Here is a 6,095-nt window from a genome sequence, read left to right on the forward strand (position 1 = left end):
GGAGTCTGTCCATCTGGAGGCATTGGTTCAAATCCTCCTCAGCTTGTCTGTGTCCTTGGACAAGACATGTCTCAGTCCACCCAGCTGGAAACGAGTGACCTGTGATGGACTGGAGTCTCCTTCAGGGGGTGTTGTAGACTCTCATCCGCTTCACACTATAGGGATCCAGACACACCAACTGACCTCAGGTCGGTCTCTCTCTCTCTCTCTCTCTCTCTCTCGCTCAGCCACATGGGATGTGCAGCCAGTACATTCTGACAGCTGGTCCCAAGCCCGAACCAATGAGGAGGGTTGCGTCAGAAAGAGCACCTGGTGTGTAAAACAAGCCATAATGCAGAATGCAGAATACAAATTGAATATCCATACCGGATCAGCCGAGGCCCAGGTTAACAACAACGGCTACCATTGCCCAACAGGGTAACGGCACCAGAAAGGAGAACGTGTCCACAGACAGCGAGAGAAGAGGAAAACTAGAAGGGTGGAAATGAGAGTCGAGACTTCGAATGTTGGCAGTCTGAGTGGTAAAGGGAAAGAGTTGGCTGATATGATGGAGAGGAGAAAGGTAGACATATTGTGTGTGCAAGAGACCAAGTGGAAGGGAAGAAAGAGCAGGAGCATAGGAGGGGGGGTTCAAGTTGTTGTATCACAGTGAGGACAGGAAGAGAAATGGTGTTGGGGTCATTTTAAAGGAAGAGTATGTTAAGAGTGTGTTGGAGGTTAAGCGAGTGTCTGACAGGGTGATGAGTGTGAAGTTGGAAATAGAAGGGGTGGTGATTAATATCATCAGTGCATATGCCCCACAGGTAGGTTGTGAGATGAAAGGAGAAAGAAGATTTCTGGAGTGAGTTAGACGAGGTGGTGGAGAGTGAACCAAAGCATGAAATTACAGCATGTGTGTTGAGTGAATGTGGAGGCCAGAAGCTGTAAAGAAAACAAAAAGAACAAAGAAATAAAAATAAAAAACCTAAAACAGGCACAGCTGTTTGCCCTCTTTGGTAATTGCACAGCATGCCCCTTGCCAGCACACGTCCAGGCGTGAGTCCTCACTCTGGCTTTTATATAAGTAACTCTATGGATTACACCAAGGATCAGCTTTGAGTCCTTTTCTTGTTTGCAGTGGTGATGGACAGGTTGGCTAATGAGATCAGACAGGAGTCTCCATGAACTATGATGTTTGCAGATGACATTGAGATCTGTAGTGAGAGTAGAGAGCAGGTTTAGTCTAGTCTGGAGAGGTGGAGATATGCTCTGGAGAGAAGGGGAATGAAAGTCAGTAGGAGCAAGACTGAGTCAATGTTTGTGAATGAGAGGGAGCCCAGTGTACTAGTGCAGTTACAAGGAGTAGAAGTGGTGAAAGTAGATGAGTTTAAATACTTGGAGTCAACTGTCCACAGTAATGGAGTGTGGTAGAGAGGTGAAGAAGAGAGTGCAGGCAGGGTGGAGTGGGTGGAGAAAGGTGGCAACAGTGATTTGTAGCCAAAGGGGAAAGTTTACAACACAGTAATGAGGCCAGCTACGTTGGATGGCTTAGAGACAGTGGCACTAACAAAAAGACAGGAGGCGGAGCTGAAGATGCTGTGATTCTCTTTGGGAATGACGAGAATGGACAGAATTAGGAATGAACATATCAGCGGGACAGCTCAGGAGGGATGGTATCTGGCTGTGAGGGTGCCAGGCACCGGAAGAGGGTGGACCCTCAATGCAGACTCCCAGACCAGGCGTATGTGTAAAAGAAGTTGTCGTCTTTATTCCAGGTTCATGTACGGTACACAGGTTATCAGTCAGCGGAGCAAAGGTACAAACAGGGCTAGGCAAAAATGCAGTCATGGTCATGCAGGGTTCAGTGGCACGAGCGAACACAGACATCAGAGTTGAGGCAAAAGGCGCAGTCAAAAACATAGAGCAGGATTTGGAAACATGATTATGCAAAAACAGGACTGAATACAAGACCTGGAATGTGTACAAAGACTACAATCGCAGAGGTGTGGTGCCTGGAAGGAGTTTAAATAGGCAGGCATTAACAATGTGCACGTGGAGGTGAACAATCAAGAAAGGGGGTGTGGCTGGAGGACAAAGATTGTGCATGGTGCAAGATAGTGAGGAAGGAATACACAAAGTGGAGTGAAGAAAGAGACAAAGACACATGAACAGGTGCAAGAGCTTGAGTGGATGAGAACACTAAGCAGAAAGAATCAAAGTGAGAGACAAAGACACAAAGGCAGGTGCCTGGACATGGAGTGAAAACAAACCAATGGAATGAGGGAAACAGAGAACAAGAAGCAAACAGATACTGAGGGTGAAATACAACATTACTATGAACAGAACCTGAGCAGAGCATGAACATGAGAACTAAAAAGCAAACCATCAGAAGAAAACTACATGGGAAGTGATCAGAGAACAATAGGCAAATAAACACTAAGATAAAACTAAACTGGAACTGACTAAGACTAAGGCTAAGAAACAAAGTCTAAGTAAAACAGAGACTAAGTGAGAAACAAAACTTGACATTAAAGCACAACAGATAATAACAGAAACACATACTGACTAAACAAAACAAGAACGGAACTGAACCATGGCCAAAGTATGAAAAGTAACAAAGAAACAAAGTGACAAAGCAAAACAGAACAACACGTGACAACAATAAAACAACTAATAATTCAAAGCCGGGGCAAAGGTGGGTAAAAGAAAGAGGAAAAAAGAGAATCAAAACCCCGGATCTGGGCCAAAACCTGACAGACGGTTTGGACACAAAGTCAGAGAGGCGAGACTGAGATGGTTTGGACATGTGCGGAGGAGGGACTCAGGGTATATAGGGAGAAGGAGGCTGAGGATGGAGCCACCAGGCAGGAGGAGAAGACGGAGGACAAAGAGGAGGTTTATGGATGTGCTGAGGGAGGACATGCAGGTGGTTGGTGAGACAGAGAAAGATACAGAGGACAGGGTGAGATGGAGACGACTGATCTGCTGTGGCACCCCCTAATGGGAGCAGCCGAAATAAGGAGAAGACTCTCTCTCTCTCTCTCTCTCTCTCACACACACACACACACACACACACACACACACACACACACACACACACACACACTAGTAATAAATTCAGCGGTCTGGCCTCTTTTCCTCTTTAATGGATCCTTTTCTTTGTGTTTGTCAGCCTGTTATTGAATTAGTAATTCATTCATTCATTCACTGATAAGGTGAACAAACTCGTCTTGTGTTCTCTGATCATTCTGAGCCATTGATTAAGTGTCCGTGTCCTGACAGGTCTTGTTTGACATCCTGCAGACTGGACTTTAACCTGACCAGTGAAAACTTCCTGGTCTCAGGGACTATTTTTTATCTCTCAGGATCTCTGACGTTGGTCCAAACCTCTTCAAGGTTTAGATGCTACCTTGGACAAAAGGTTTTGACCAAGGTCAGTTCTGTCTCCAGCAGCAGGTATGTTTTACTCTTTTTTTCATGTCCCTTTTTAGTTTATGTCCTCGTCTTTTTGTCCTTTTGAAAAGCCCGTGTGGAAACTTTAGAACTAGAAACCAAACCTGCTGCATGTATTAATAATGAGCGGTTGATTAAATGACACACGTTGTCACTGTGCGTGAAGCTGAAAATTAGAATGGACAGTTAGGTCTCAGGGTTAATATTTTCAGGTGGTATAACTCTCATCATTCATCCATTACACTGAAACTGAATGTAAATTTAGTTTAGTTTTGTTTTTTTAATAGTGTCCTTTCAGAGCTGGATTTTACACTGAAGAAGTAACAGCAGAATTGAATGTCTGAAGATCAAGTTGAGGGACTTCATGGCAACTTTGAGCAACGGTGGATTCTTCAACCCGGCCTACCACAACAGTGAAACCCTGGAACTCGATAAAAGGTTTGATGGAGATTAACTACATAATACGTGACTTTATGTTCATTATACAGTGCATCCAGAAAGTATTCACAGAGCTTCACTTTTATGTTACAGCCTTATTCCAAAATGGATGAAATTCATTTTTCCCCCTCAATTCTACTCACAACACCCCATAATGACAACATGAAATTTTTTTTTTAATTTTTGCAAATTTAGTAAAAAATAAACTAAGAAATCCCATGTACATAAGTATTCACAGCTTTTGTGCAATACTTTGTTGATGCACCTTTAGCAGCAATTACAGCCTCAAGTCTTCTTGAATATGATGCTACAAGCTTGGTGCACCTATCTTTGGGCAGTTTGGTCCATTGTTCTTTGCAGCACCTCTCAAAGACGTGCTGCATAAGTAATAATTTACTTATTTGAAAGATATGACAGAGTTTTAGCATTTTGCACTGCGTGATATTAAAACAGGAAACTCTGGCTCTGCTAGCAGCATAAAAACGTAACTTTTTGTGAGGTTATAGAGTAATTCCTTTCTGAAATATCACACAGATTATTCAGTTTTACCTTTTTTTGTAAGGGGTGATGGCTTTTTAACAGCGTCTGGTGTGATTTGACCTAAATTGTATCCCTCTTTTTTCCCCCAAAATATATAAAATAAGAACAATTTTAAAAATCACAAGGAAAAAAAAACAGTAATTTTGAATTTCAAATTTTCATATACATCCCTAAAGTACCCACAGGAGAGGGGGAAAAATCACCAGGAGAGGGGGAAAAAATCACCAGGAGCATATTTCAGTTGCATTGTAATAATGTTTTGAACTGATAACTGTGGGTCAGAGGTCAGTGACCCTGCTCCTGAAGGTCACCTGCACTGCATGTTTTCCACGTGAACCTGCATCTTGGGGCCCGATGTTTGCTTTTACTTTGCAAAGGATTTATTCAGTCCATCTGGTCTTTAGGTTTTCCAGCAGAACCCATCACGCTAACCCCTACGCACGCGAGGATCCGACATGGCAAGGACAGAGGGATGAGCGGTTTCACTCACCTCCAGGCCGGATCGACAGCGAGCGCAGTGTTGGGACGGGACACTGGGTCGGCTGGCAGGAGGACGCCAACAGAGATGCCATTGCACTGAGCGTGGTCTCAACGGGACCCAGGAGCCCTGCGTGGCAGCATGAACTCAGTGAGGCTGAACTTAAAACATTCACAGCTAGAACGGCACTTAGACAGCACATACCTCTGCCAAAGACAAACAGTGCATCTTCTGTTACAAACAACATATCATCTTCATTAACATCACTGTCATCCTTTCACTGTGAAAGATCCAGAGTCTGATCCAGATTTTATGGTTTCATTCAGATCAGTGGTTTTGTTTGTCTGAATCTAGTGTAAAAATAAAATTTTGGAATTTTGTCTACTGTTAAAAATTAGTTTAGAAACATAAGCAGCCATTGCATCTTTCATCATATTGTTAAAATAAATTAAAATTAAAAGCTCCTTTAAATGAAGGATGTGACCCTGGAGCTTTGCAGAATTCCACAAACACTCAGGTGCTCTTAAAAGTGTGAATACGGTCATTCATCAAGGGGGAGGAGTTACAGTTATGCTCAAAAGTTTACATACCCTGGCAGAATTCTTAATTTTTTTGGCCATTTGTCAGAGAATATGAATTATACCACAATAAGTTTTTTGTTTCCACTCATGGTGGTTGTGTGAAGCCATTTATTCTCAAACAACTGTGTTTACTCTTTTTAAATCATAATGACAACAGAAATTAACCAAATGACACTGATCAAAAGTTTACATACCCTGGTGATTTTGGCCTGATAAACGCCAGTCTGTCACAGGGTCACATACAGACAATTTAAAGTTTCAGTTCACCTAACCTGCATGTCTATAGATGTGGGAGGCAGCCGGAGCACCCGGAGGGAATCCACACAGACATGGGGAGAACACGCAAACTCCACACAAAAAGGACACAGGTGGGAATCGAACCCATGACCTTCTTGCTGTGAGGCAACAGTGCTAACCACTAAGCCACTGTGCTGCCCTGCACCTTTAATTATCAAAATTAAAAATAAAAACATGCCTGAAATATTTTAGTTCATATGTAATGAGTCTAGAATATATAATTAAAATCACTTTCTGAAACATCTAACAAAAAGTATTGAACCTTTATGAGCTTTTCCAGTTTTGTGAGCTGCACCTGCATAAAGGCTTTGAATGAAGGTTTGACATAG

The sequence above is a fragment of the Thalassophryne amazonica genome, chromosome 15 (assembly GCF_902500255.1).
Source record: "Thalassophryne amazonica chromosome 15, fThaAma1.1, whole genome shotgun sequence".
NCBI lineage: Eukaryota > Metazoa > Chordata > Actinopteri > Batrachoidiformes > Batrachoididae > Thalassophryne > Thalassophryne amazonica.